General features: G+C 37.5%; 1 protein-coding gene across 3 annotated transcripts in view; it reads left to right on the forward strand.

Annotated features, from left to right (window-relative positions):
* Positions 1-923: 923 nt before the first annotated feature.
* ZHX1 (zinc fingers and homeoboxes 1) overlaps positions 924-14602 on the forward strand; it is a 40119-nt gene continuing 26440 nt past the window's right edge. For all 3 annotated transcript variants that reach the window (XM_027854012.1, XM_027854011.1, XM_027854013.1), the window contains exons 1-2: positions 924-975; positions 7706-7822. The gene's annotated coding sequence lies outside the window, so the exon portion shown is untranslated. The remainder of the gene's footprint in view (positions 976-7705; positions 7823-14602) is intronic.

Here is a 14602-nt window from a genome sequence, read left to right on the forward strand (position 1 = left end):
AAGAGGAAATCACCTGCGGTAACTGTGAATGCACATCTTGAAACCGAATGCAAGCTATTACTACCAGCTCTCTTCAACCAAAGTGAATGGAAGAACTGCCCAGGGAGTGTGTGTGTGTGTGTGTGTCTCGCACCGGTTGTATCTGGGGAGCCCACCCCTTGCTTCATACACTTCTGAGGAACACAGATAGGATTTTTAACTATTGCAATCCAGATTTCCCTTCCCTCCTTTGAGGACGCAATTGAAGAATCTAACTGACTTTTTTTTGTTGCTGTTTATGGGGTGAGAGACTATTGGTTAAGAAAGCAGGGAACGGCTTTGCGCCTCTGTACTACTTGGGGTGGAAGAGTAGAGCCAGGAGGCCCCTGAGAGGTGGCAAAAAGCTATGTGAAAGAAAGGAAAAATTGAATGGAACACGTGAGAATGGGGGCGTGGCTGATGGGCTCGGTGACGCAGTGACGCAAGAGGAGGCGGGACTGCCATTGACAGGGGGGCGGGGCCTGCTCCTCCTCCGGCCCCCCTCCTGCGGTGTGTCAAACAGTCGGGCACAGCGCTCCCCCATCAGAACCCCCGGCCGGGCTGGGTGTGCAGTGAGGGGTGGGGGGCGCGCGCGGCGCGCGGGTCCTCCCTCGGGCCGCCAGCCGGCATCTCTGCGCGCGCTTGCACGCCGCGTCTTGAGCCCCACGACCACGAACTCAGTGCCCCACTCCTTCCCCGTGCTCCCTCCCCTCGGGGGCCGCGGGGGGCGCTGGGGCTGGCGGGGCCCCAGGAGTATGTGAGGTCCCGCTCTGGCCCGCAGAATGGTTCCGGGTTTAGAGTTCACAGGTCAGAGTTGACTCCCTGAAAAGTGCAGCTGGTTTGAAATGCAAGATGGCGGCGGCAGCGGGGCCGTGAGGAGAGCCGAGCCCGCGGCGGCGGCGGCGGCGGCGGCTACGGCGGGGGACCAGAGCACCGAGGCGGCAGCGGCCCCTCCAGGTAGCGGCGCTAGTGCGGAGGGCGCGGGCCGCCTGCCCACCCCACCCCTGGGCAATGGCCATTCTTCTTAGTACTCACCCCTTGGGGCTGCGGGGGGCTCCTGGAGAAGGAGAGAAAACCACCGTCCTCGGAGTTAGCGGGAGGAGGCTCGAGGCCCGGCCGCCCGGGGCGGGGAGGGCAGAGCCTTCCCCTCGTCTTGGGGGTGACAGGGAGGATCGTGAGGGGAGGACTGAGCCTCTTTCCCTCCCCAGGGGTGACAGGGAGGAGGATGTGGAGAGGACGGAGCCTCCTGCCCTCCCCGGGGGTGACAGGGAGGAGGGTGTGGAGAGGACGGAGCCTCTTGCCCTCCCCAGGGGTGACAGGGAGGAGGGTGTGGAGAGGACGGAGCCTCTTGCCCTCCCCGGGGGGTGACAGGGAGGAGGGTGAGGAGAGGGCCTCCTGCCCTCCCCGGGGGTGATGAGGAGTGAGATGAGTGCCTCCTCTTCTCTGGGATGATAGGGAGGAGGGTGAGAGTAGGACACAGTCTTTTTCCCTCCCTGGAGATGCTGGGGGAGTGTGAAAGAGAGGACGGAGCCTCTATCTTTCCTTACCCTGAGATACTGGAGAGGAGGAGTGTGGGGAAAATACACAGCCTACTTTCCCTCCCACTGGGGATGTTAGGACCAGGGGAGAAGGTGAGGGAAGGACAGAATCTCCCTCCAGGTTTTCTGGGTGTCATTGAGAGGATGGAGAGGGGATATATCCTTTTGGGAAGAGGATGAAGACTGATGGGAGGGCAGAATCTCCTTCCCTGATAGGGGTATGGAGGGGACAGGGCAGGAAAAGTGAGGGGAAGACAGAACCCCCATCTTCCTGGGGTGACAGGAGAGTTAGAAAAGGGCAGGGCTTCCTTCCATATCCTGGAGTGTTTCGGCATTTGAGGGCAATGTTTATTTTCTTCTCCTGGGGGTGGGGTGGGGTCACATAGACCGAAGATTTAAGGTCTTGAGGAAAAGATGTCAATGAAGTACTAAGCCTTGATTTCTGAATGTCAGACCTGTATTAGCTAGACCTGTGTTAAGACTTGGGGTCTTAGTGAAGGAAAGACTGGAATCTCAGGGCAGAGAAAATGAAGGGCACTGGTAAAAAATAATTCAGCCCTCCTTAAAGGAAGTCACGGGAACACTGCTTATCCAGTTTGTTCTTTAGAAGACAGTTTGTTCTTTAGGAATATGTATTTAGTGAGAGTCTGGTTGAAGATGCAAAAGTTGTTAGAAGAATGTACAATGTTAGGACTGGGCTGATAAGAATGAAAAAATTATTGGGGAGAAGGGCAGGTGTTAATAGAACTGTAAACTACACCTTTATCCCCAACAAAGACACTAGTTTTCTCAGGAATATAGAAGAAAGAAATTAAGCTCCTTGGGGAGATGGGTGACGGTGAAGGAAGAATTAAACTTAAGTCCTTGTGGTGGAGTAGTGTGGGGAGATTTTTGAAGTGGGGGATTTTATGAGTTGAGAATGGAAACATTTAAGACAGTGAAGATGGAAAAAAGCAACTTGAAGAGTTCCTGTGTGAATGCTTCCTGTGAAGGAAGAACTACTTAAAGAGTAAAATTCAGTAGTCATTGAGTTAACATATATGTTTGTATAAATATCAGGATTAGGAATCCTGAAGTTCACTGGAAGAAAGTCTCATTTGGGGCCAAAAAAGAGAATGAGACAAGAAGTAAGTGGCTTATTTCTTTGTGGAGAAAGAAGCTTCTTGCAGGCAACCTCAGGAATGGTTGATATGTATTTGCTTTTTTGTTTGGTGTTTTTAGATCTATTTGGTATGTTTTTGTGTTTTCTACCCTTTTCACTTCCTGCTCAAATCCACTGATAGTGTTACATTATTTCCAGAAGGATGAGATGTCTTTTTTCAAAGAGAATTATTCACAAACTGTTTGGCTGGAGGTGAGGATGAGCAGATATTGAATGATAGTGGTAATATATTAATCTAGACACTTGATTTCTTAAATAGTAATTATATTACTGATGTTAAACTAAAGAATTGTATATGGGCTGTCAAAGGCAATTATGAGTTAATGAAATGAAAAAGAAAGGGCATTCAACTGATTTCTTCACTCCATGTTCTGTTCTTCCCTTTCTCCCTGCTTTTTCAGGGTTAAGCAAATGTGTATATAAAACAAGAATTAAGTTTTATGAATCCTTTAAATATAAAATACTATTTCATTCATCAGTTTCTTTTCTATATAAGCAATCTCACCAAATGCTTTAAATATAATTAAAATGAAAAAAGAAAACAAGGAGGGAATGAAGCTGAGGAATCAGTAGCTCATGCCAGCTGTGATTCATGCAGATTTCTTAAACTGTTCTCCATTTACAAGAGCTTTTGAGTTCTTACATTAAAAGTACCTTTATAAATTTCAAATATTATTATGGAACAATTCATAATTGCAGAGTTTTCAAAAACATTGTGTGTGTGTTCTATTCTTCAGTTTTGGAAAGGTTCATATAGCTCTAGTTTAACATTCGGTTCTTAACAGATTAAGATGGGCAGACCAATAGTAGCACCATTGCCAGATGGTATGAAAATATGCTAATGCTGAAAATGCAAATGTGATTGTGACATGGAACACTCATTAATAGACTTCTTCCTGTTGTAGCTGAACGTTAGCATTTCATTAGATTTGGGGGCCATTATTCTAATTTATTAATAATGGAACAGTTATTTTATATTTAACATTTTCATCAAAAGTCTAAAAGATATACATTCAAAATAGAGAAATTTTCAGTTTTGTTAATATAATAGTTCACAAATGATGGATTATATTGGGTATTTTTCCCCTTTATTACATATTTTACTTTAACATGTGAAAGCAAAGTGTTTTAAAGTTTTATTTTTATACTTTATTGTATTAGTGTAAAAAGGAGAAATACAGAGAAATAACTTTTATTATAAGTAAAGTTTAGAACAAGTGCTTTACTCAAACGATAGTGCTGGTACATTGTTGTTCTCTGGTTATCAGTAAATTAGTTACTTAACATATTGTTGAAACCACAATGAAAGTTTCAGGGTTTATTTGGGATTTGGAATAAAACACTTTACTTGAATTTGGGAAGTGCTAAAAATTTTAGGCTAAAGGTGGTTAGTCTGTTTTAAAAGCTAGTATTTTATGATTAGGACAATCTTCATTTCAGTATTAGAAGTATCCTTCAGCACTGTGAGATGCATTGTAAAAGTGCATCACATTTACTGTTGAATTTCTGATTTTCCTTAAAATCAAAGAAGTTAATATACAATTTTATGTCAGAATTTTTGTAAATTCAGTTTCATTGTCAAGAGTATGCTATGAGACTTCAAATGAGAGTAGATACTTCTGTAAGATACTAATAGAGGTTTTCTTGTGATTGTTGGTTTACTTATATTTATGCAGTCATGAATACTTAGGTTTGCATAACTAAAGCAACTGATTTAATAGGATAGAAATAGAATTTCTCCTGGAGATCTCCATATTTTACACAGCTAATTATTTGAAAAATAAATAGGGTATCAATTTGTATGTGATAGCTTTTTTGTTTTTTAGGGAAATGTAATCTTAGTTGCATTTTGTATATTTTACAGTGTGATTGAGGGAATAAAATCAGTTTTGTAAAACTCAAATATCCTAAATCAGCTTCTGTTTAAAAAAAAAAAGCACAGTGTTGTTTTATCCAAGTTTTCAGTGCCTCTGGACTAATGTGATATATGACTTGGAAAAGAGCTATATATGTTCATAATTTTGAATATATTTAATTTCAAATTGCTTAAAGGATACCATGATAAATCTAAGCCTTTCAAAGTCAAAGAAATAGTATTATTTGGGGAAAATATTATGGTTGTATGTTCTTATACTATGATATATTTGCACTTGTCTTGAAAATCATTAATGCTTTAACATGTTTATTAAAGTTTGGCATCAGAGCCATTTCATATGTGGCATTTTGGTTCTCTCTATTTTTTTTTTCTCCTGTGGTTTTTCCCCTCGACTTTGGTTATTGGGACAAGGGATTGTGGGATGGTACTGTTGTCTCTAACTACTTTCCTTGTCTCTGTGTATTTTGCTCCATCCCAGATGTACTCCTTTGAAGTTCTTTGTATAACCCAACAGGGCCTCTTAAAAGTTTTCAGAAAATATGACCCATACCTAAACAAAACAATAATAAAAAATTTAAAAATTCAGAATATTTTCTCCTCGTTATTGCTAAGATAGTCAGATGAAATTCCTTGTTAGTTTTGTAAGATGACGCTTAAAAAGCTGTAGAGAAAATGTGCATTTCAAGAAAAAGGAAGGGAGTGCAGAATAACTTCTGTATTTCACTGAGGAAATAATTATCCATTAGTATCTACTTGCTAAAGCTGACTGGATGTAACATTGTTTATGTGGTAATAACATGAAATGGAAAACAAGATTTGCTTGACCACTGATTCATTTATGTATGGTACATATTTTCAGCAAACTTAAGAAGCATCTTTTTGGGTTATTCAGAGAACTTTTAGACTCATTATATAAACACTCTGGAAATCACAGACTTCCATAGTCAATGTAACCTCAATTTAGTAGGTTAAATAACATGATCTCTAACATCCATTACAGTTCTAAAATGCTGTTCATGTAAATGGGAATGGTGCAATTAATTCCTATCCTTAAAATCCATTTGTTAGACATCAAAAAACACTCCATTTTTAGGTGGTTGTTTTTTTTTTTTAAACTTTCTCAAATGTATTAAAAAGATGACTAAATTTTTAGAAATCTTAAAGCACCTTTTAAAAATTTACTTTACTAATTTAGTAGGAGATGTTCTAAAATGCATTATTGGTGCTAGTTTTAGGAATCAGTGTAATATCAGATAGCTCTAATCATTTTTATCATTCAAAGTATTTAAAAAAAATCTAAACAAAACCTACATTTTGAACCTGTGTAAACTTGTCCATAAAAATTTACCTTAGCATCTTCACCCTTTTTTAAATCATCCTCTTGTTCCGTGAAGCATTTTGCAAATGCTGTGCAATTTGAAAGCATAATCTAATAGGGCACTGATTTTCTGCAATATCAATTATTCATTTTGGAATACATTTAAAATTTGGCAACTGTTTCCATCAATATCTCTAGTTCATATCCTGATGAAGGCTAAAGAGTATCAACAACAGGGTACCAAATGGAATCTGTAGAATTCCAGTCATAGGCAAAAATTTAATCCACTGGACCTACCAGGAAATGCTATTTATTTTCTCCTGAGTGCAACACAGTTCTTAAGTATCAGTATTAAATGCTGTTCAGAAAGATATATAGTAAGAATTATGAATAGCATTGTCATTATATAACTTGAAAAAAGCCTTGGGTAGACTTGTTTGCTATATCTGAGGAAGCTCCCTGACAAGCACAAATTATGTCATTATATATTATATTATATAATAGTATATATTATATTATATTATATTATATTATATAACTTGAAAAAAGCCTTGGGTAGACTTGTTTGCTATATCTGAGGAAGCTCCCTGACAAGCACAAATTATGTATCTTGGAAAATTATCTTGCTATTTATGATAGAGCTCTGACTTACATATGAAAAATAAATCCAACATTATATACACTTTAAAATATAATTTTTTAATTATTTTGAGAGTGAGAAAATCACTTGAAATATTCATTATATTCCCCTGAAATTTTAAATATTCTGGTTATACACCATATTTTTGGAAACATATCTTTTGCTTTTCTGAGAAAAAATTTCCAGTTTATTGGATGGAATGATGATAATGCTCAACCAACAAATGTTTGGATGCTGCATTTTAAGATGTGATCATTGTAAAGATATTTGCTACTAGTTTTCTAGCCGAAATAAATAGATGGTTTCCTTAAAACAGACTGTCACCATCTGCCATTGTACGAGATATTATTGGGTACCACTGGTTTACTGTTTAACTTGGACTATTGGTTTATATGATTTAGCACTAATAAAAACAACAACAACAACAACAACAATTTCACTTTAAAATAATGCACATTGGTGTGTTAGGGTAAAACTATTGGCATGTTTAAGTCTAAATATACACACTTCCAAAATCATAGTTTAAACATGCTATATTCAATTTTAGCAAAGAGTCATAGGATCATAGTTTTTAGAAACTTTGTTGATAATCTGGTTTTTTACTTATGGGAAGATAGACCCACAAAAGCTAAGTCCAAACAGGTAAGAAGAAGCAGGATTAGGATTTGAAACCAGGTCCAGTGATTCCAAATCCAGTGTTTTACTATTACACCAAAGTTATTTTTCAATTTTAAAATTCTACCCAGATTTTTAAAAAGTTAATCTTTGCATCTTAATTTTCAAAATTATACTATACAAATAACATGTAACAAACAACTTTGAAAGTTTGAAAATGACTGCTTACCTACAAGAATATTCACATTATGGAAAATTTATCATAATAGAAATTTTTTTTGGTGGCTTTGTATCAGTTTATTGTATAATCTTATAAATACATTTGTAAACAGTGTGTACCCATTATTCTAATGTTAGTTTTGGCCTTATAGATGATTGTTTTGAAATTTTTCATGAGGAAATTTAAAAGGTCTGTTTCTTTTTAACAAAAGCCTGGACCTCTCCTGTAAAGTTTTGCTAAGTCCTATATATAACCTTACATGAATGAAAAACATACTTGAAATATATCAGGACCTAACTGTCTTTATTCTCTTTGTAGGAAAAGGTGCATGGCTAATTTGTCGTTTGTAGTTAGTAATGGCTTGAGCTAAACTCCTCTAACCGGAAGGCATTCCCCGCTTCTTCAAAGGATAGAGTACTGGAGAAAATGTGGCAAGTATGTGTTCCTTGGTTTTGGAATGGGAATGTTAGATATTTCTATACTTAATTTATACTCTAGGGAAATTAATACTGCAGGTGATCAAGTCTTTCAAAGTTCACAAAGCTGGTATGTAATTAAAACTATATTTTAAAAGCAGTGAAGATATGGCTACTTGATTTTAAAATATACTATTACTTTAAAATATACTTAAAATATATCTTATACTATTGAGATCTTGATGCAGATACAAATAGATTTAATCAAATTTTATTGTGCTTGTGCTTACACATTAAGAATACTTTAAAAATGAACAGCTGGAGAATAAAATCCCAGAGTCCCTCAAAATGTATACCCTGATAGCGAGAGATTAAACTAAAGCTTGTTGCTGTTTTATTTCTCTTACAGTTACCTAATATTTAATAAAGTATATAAGCTTTTTTTAAAAATCAATTTTGAAAATTTTTTGTTACATATTACCAGAATTTGACTTAATCTGTTAATTCACTGACTTCTTTAGGAGGTATTAGTTAATTAGGCATTACAAACAATGTTGTTCAGTATATTTTACAAAATACTTTAATACAACTACCAAAACTACAGTAATTTAGCAAACATTTTTTAAGTTCCTACAATATGCAAGACAGGAATTTGTTCAGTAGTTTATGAAAGATCCACTTTCACCTTTTCCCTCAAATAAAAGAGTTCACCTTGTTTGACTTTATTAATACTGATAACTTTTAACTTGAAAGTAATTAAACTTTAATCCTTATGACCCCTGGTAAATTATGTAAATGTTATGCTTTGGAGTTTAGGGACTGCAAATGCACAGGCAAGTAGTTTCTTTGAGCTTTTGCAGATAATCTGGGTCAGATCTGGAATAGCACTTTTGTGTCATAGTTTTTGTGGTAGACTTAACACCCCTTCTTGATAGAAGCAGGGAAATTTTATTTTTATCACAAATTTTGCAGTCATACTCAGACGTTCCACAGTTATCCATAGTTTGTAATAGTGGTAAGGATTTTCACTCTAGGACTAATATTTATATATATATATGTGTGTGTATATATATATATATATATATATATACTATTACTGTAATAATGTTGGATATATGTGTAGTTAAAAGTATGTGTTCCTAACTATATATTTCTAACTACATGTTTATCTAAATACATATATATATACACATACATGTATGAACTCTATAATGTGTTAGAAAAATTATATGTTAGAGATATAAGATAATAGTCTCCCTAAAGGAAGAGTTCAAAGAGTCCAGGGGTAGTTCTGCCTTTCTTCTACTTTCCCATTCTCATTTAATAAAATTATTAAGGTCAGCTTCCCAGTATTGTGGGATTAGGGGCAATACTTGTGCAGCATAGGGCAGTATAACAGGTACCAACAGTTTTCACTGAAGCAGTGGTTTCACTGGGGACAGAAATCCATCGGATGGGAATATGATTGCTGCATTTTCAACAAAGAATGGTTAGGGTCAGATAAGGCAAGATCAGTTTTACAGGAACTATGAGTTATCATAGCTGATAAACTAAATTTACATGCTGAGGACTCAAGGGACCTATAGGTCATTCTTATGTACATTCGTGGCCTTTGATCATCTGTGCTTCTGCTAATACTCCAAAATTGTGTTAGCAGTGAAGCCTGGACATCATCCTCTAGTTTCTGTGGGTCTCCACTGGCTGTCACAGTTTATGCAGATACTAAAAATAGAAGACATGTATTAGGTTTGGTCAAGGTTCTTAGTGGACTCCCACTTATGCTTGTCCAGTGCATAGCCTTTCCAAGTACTAAAGGTAGCCCTGTCATTGCTGGGAGGCCAGTCCTTCCCTAACCATTAGTTGTTACTGGAGAGGAGATCATGGCATTGGGAGGGTGTTGTTAAAGACCTAGATCCAAAGCAGTGACTAGGAGAAAACTAGGCAGATACACATCTCTGTCTCTGTCTTTGCACTGGTTGTCCTTTATGCCTGAAATGTTCTGCCCTCTCATAAGAGCGCCTTAGTTTCCCTGCTTTCCTTCATGACTCAGCTCACATTTCATTTTCTGTGGGAGGGGCCTTTCCTGATTTCTCCTGCTGCTCATGCCTTCTCTTTTAAGATTACCTTCTTATATTCTGTATATATCTTGTATGTACCTAAATTTTTACATGTTGTTTCCATTAGGATAGATGCTTCTTGAGAGTAGGTACTATGTAGGTTTTGTTTTTGCTTTTGCCTTTCTTTATATCCCTAGAAGTTAGCACAGTTCCTGGCACACAGGTAACAAATACTTGTTGTCTGACTGCCTGATTGAGAGACATTGTTAGGGAGCTTTAGTCAAAAGACCATCAAACTCACTAGTTTCTTTATATTGAAGAACCAAGTGTTTCTGACATCTCTTTTAGGGGAGGGTTAGTAAGCACAGAGGTTTCAGGCCAGTAGCCAAGTTTGATTACCATATTGCAGGAATTTTCTTGGGATTGGGTGATGGCTGATGGGGAATGCAACCTCTGGGATAGTTTGTATATCTGGCTAAGTAGCTTTTAACTGTTTCAGACTGCCCATACAGTGAGGGGAAGGGTTAGAAAAGCCAAGGATAGAACTCCGAGTTGATGTATTCTGAATAGAGGTGGTAAAGGTGTTGTTAAAGCAGAATTTTTTTATTTACTGTTAAGACAAGCCAGTTATCTTGATGGTAACTAATATAATGGAAGTCTGGTTCTCTTCCATTTGGCCATTGCTTTGGGGATGAGACACAGGAGAAAAAGTGGCTCTTGGCATACAATATGGAGAAGAGTGTTGACCAAAAAAGGGAAATTAGGTTCATTTAAGCATAAGATAAATGCGTAGGCCAGGAAGAAGCTAGGCTCTTTCTGAGAGGAACTTTTGTACTGCCTCCAGGTAGGCAGGTAGGAGTGGACATATGGCAGAAGGAAGCAAATAGATTACATCCACCACTACCATGTAATGATGTCCTGTCCCTGGGATGAGTCTAGATTTGCAATGAAGGAAGGGGCTACTGAGGACTAAGGTCACAGTGTTATACTGAAGGATTGCAGCACTCTTTTAAGTTTTCCAAAGCAGTCCTTGGCCTGGATATAGGTTGCACAAAACTGATTTTAGTGACTTACATGATACTAGACCCAGAACCCCCAAAAATCTGTCCTACATTTTCCCATGTGACTGACTGCTTTCTACAACAGAGTCACCACCTGTTTTGCCTTATGAGACACATACAAGTGGAATCCACTTGTAAAAAAAAAGGAGGCAGTTTGATGTGGAGGAAAAGAGAACTCAATTTGGAGTCTAAGGACCTGATTTCAAATTGTGGGCCTCAGTTTTTCCAGATTTAATACAGTGTTGTTGCAAGAGACTCTTAAGATCCTTTTCAATACTATGATCTCAGATGGATTCCCCTTCTCCTTTCCAATACTATGATCTCATATAAATTCCCCTTCTGAGGAGGGAGTCAGGTCTTTGCCTAATGAGGTCAGGTGAATCTGAATGAAATTACCCTGTTACTGTAGCATAATACTACTGTCTCTTACTGTGGTAGGATAAGTACAGTGTTCTTGATCCTTTGGATTGTCTGGGTTAGAGGCTTTTACTTAAGGGCTTCCAAACATGAATTTTTGTGACAAGGTATCAGCTTGAGAAATCTGAGTTATAATGGATCTGGAGAATAGAACTCTTGGGAGAAAAATAGACCTACAGGATCAGTTGATGATTGAATTTTGGAACTGACTCAAGGTATTTGAGAGATTATGATTAGAAGATACTGCTTGAATGATTATGCAAAAAAAGTAGTGATTAATGAATCAGTGTGAACCTAGAGGGATATCTTTCATAGGGTGTCTTGAGGACTTGTCTTTGGCTTTGTAATGTTTAACTTACATTTTTAACACGTATTTATTAAGCACTTACTGTGTACCAGGCATTATGCTAAGCACTGGGAATACAGAAAAAGGCAAAAGACAGTTCCTGCCTTCAAGAAGCTCCCATTCTAATGAGAGACACAACATGCAAATATTTACATATATACAAATTATATATAGAGTAGATAGAAAGTGACCTCAGGGGAAGGCAGTAAGCAGTAGATAGCAAGAAAAGTACCCCCAAAGAAGGTAGGGTTGAAGTTAGTCTTGAAGGTACACATAGAAGCTATGAAGTGGAGGTGAGGAGGTGGACAGCATTTCAGGCATGGGAGATAGCCTGTAAAATGCATGAAAATAGGAGATGGAGTATTTATGCAAAGAATAGCAAGTAGGCCAGTGCAGCTGGATCATACATTTTTATAATTCCTTTATCTCACTGCTCACTGCTCATTTCATTTCCAGATAGTTTTGAATGTTAAACAGTTTCATCCTTATATCAAGCATAATAACCTAATTTCTACAATTTCCACTCAGTCCTCCCAGTGCTGCCCTCTGAGGCCAAGGAGAACATATCTAAACCTGTCAAGTCTACATGAAAACTCTTCAGATATCCCCTAACTTGCTCCCTGCCCAAGTCTTCTAGTCTTCAAGCCAAATACACATTTTGTTCTAGTTCTTTTTTCGTAGGTTACAGGAGTAGAGATGGCATGCCTCTAAAATTTTCTAGGAGAGAGGTAACATACTAGATCAGCAGAGATCTTCACAAACTAAAATGGTGGATTCATCTAATGACATAAATTTAATAGGCATAAATGTAAAGTCTACACGTGGATTAGGAAAATGACTGCATTAAATATAAAATGGGGGAGGTACGAGCTGGATAACAGTTTATGTGAAAAAGATGTGTGTTAGTAGACTCTATTCAACATATTATCTTTGTGAAATGGCAGCCAAAAAAATTAAAATGATTGCAGGTTACATATTAATAGAGGTGCAATTTTCATAACAAGAGAAATGATAATACTCTTCTACTCTACACTGGTTAGACACTTTGGAGTATGGTGTCCAGTTCTGGGTCACACAATTAATCAATGGCAGAGAGGATTCGAAATCAGGTCTTCTGAGTCCAAGTCCTATACCTTTTTTTTTTAAATAATATTTTATTTTTTTTTCAGTCTCTTTGAGGTATGGACCTACTTGTAGTATTGCTAGGTCACATAGGTTAGTGACTTTAGGGGCCTATGCCAAAATTACTTTCCAGAATGGCTGGACTAGTTCACAACTCCACCAACAATGTATTGATGTGCTTGTCCTCCTGAAGTCTTTCCAACAACTGTCATTTTCTTTTTTGTCATCTTTGCCAGTCTGATAGTTGTGAGAGAAAAACCTAGAGTTGTTTTAATGTGTGTTTCTCAGGTTATTAGTGATTTGGAACATTTTTTTCAAACACTGTTGAAAGCTCAACCTTTCTTCCTCTGAAAACTGTCTCTTTATATTATTTGACTTTTTATCTATTGAGAAATGGCTCTTGTTCTTACATATTTGAATCAGTTCCTTAAGCGTCTTAGATATCAGACCTTTATCAGATAAACTTTCTTCAAAGATTTTTTTTTCCCAATTAACTGTTTCCTTTCAAATTTTAATGGCATTGATTTTTTTTGGGGGGGGGGTATTTTGTGTGATCAGTATTGTCCATTTTATCTTTCGCAATCCTTTAGTGGATGGCATGCTCATTAAGCAGATAGCCCCAAGCTGAGGGATAGGTAGCATACCAGATGACAGAGAAGATGCAGAAAGATCTTGAGTAGCTAAAACATTGGGCTGAATCTAACAAGATGAAATTCATTTGGAATAAATGTAAAGTTTTGCTCTTGGATATAAAAAATCAGCTTCACAAGTGCAAGATGGGAAAGGTGTGGCTAGATAGCAGTACAAAGAAAGAGTTGTAAGTTTTAGTTGACTGCAGGTTCATCAAGTGAGAAGTGTTATATGGCATCTAAAAAGCTAATTTGATGCTGAGATGCATTAAGAAAGGTTTAGCTTCCAGGAATAAGGAGGTGGTAGTCTTGTTATTTGCCTTGATCTGATCTCATCTAAAGTATCAGTTTTAGCCTCACAATTTAAGGATATTGATAAACTGGAGAGCAAGGGAAGAAAACCAGGTTAGTGAATGGCCCTTAGTCTTTGTCATATGAGGAAGGAGGTATTGAAGGAATAGAGGATATTCATCTTGGAGAAGAGAAAACTTGGGAAGAACATAACTGTTAACAACCTTATATGAAGGACTGTTATATAAAGGAAGGATTAGACTTGTTATGTTTGGTCCCAGAGGGCAGAACCAAGACCAGAGGGTAAAATGTTACATTAGACTTGATTTCAAAGAAAACTTCTTAACAGTTAGAGATGACCCAAAAAAGAATGAGTTATTTTGACAAATGGTGGGTGATTCTTTCTTAGAAGACTTGAAACAGAGGATTGATGACCATTGTTAGGTATATTATCGTGAGATTTCACTTTGGGGTATGGTTTGGACTAATGAGCTCCAAGCTCTCAACTTTAAAACTGTTATCCTATAATCTTGATATACAGTGTCATGTCACCTACACTTCTACCTTTTTCCTTTGAATGAAGTGTACTCTTTCTAGTAATCAGCCATATTCTAGTAATCGGCCGTAGCCTATGTAGTTTCAAGCATATATAATGAGATTATACACAGTTTTTTATGTAAATAGAGCTATTTGGTACATTGCTATGTTGATTTCTGAGGTATCATTGATTGACATCATCATTTCCTGTGGATTACTGAACGTGTCTACCTTTGGTAATTTCCATTTAATACTTATTGCTATCTGGTATCTGGTTTATTAGTAACTTATATTTGAGCATGATTTTTCCCTCCTTTTCTTGAATCTCCCTTTTAGTTT

The sequence above is a fragment of the Vombatus ursinus genome, unplaced genomic scaffold (assembly GCF_900497805.2).
Source record: "Vombatus ursinus unplaced genomic scaffold, bare-nosed wombat genome assembly UNPS02010284.1, whole genome shotgun sequence".
NCBI classification, from domain to species: Eukaryota; Metazoa; Chordata; class Mammalia; order Diprotodontia; family Vombatidae; genus Vombatus; species Vombatus ursinus.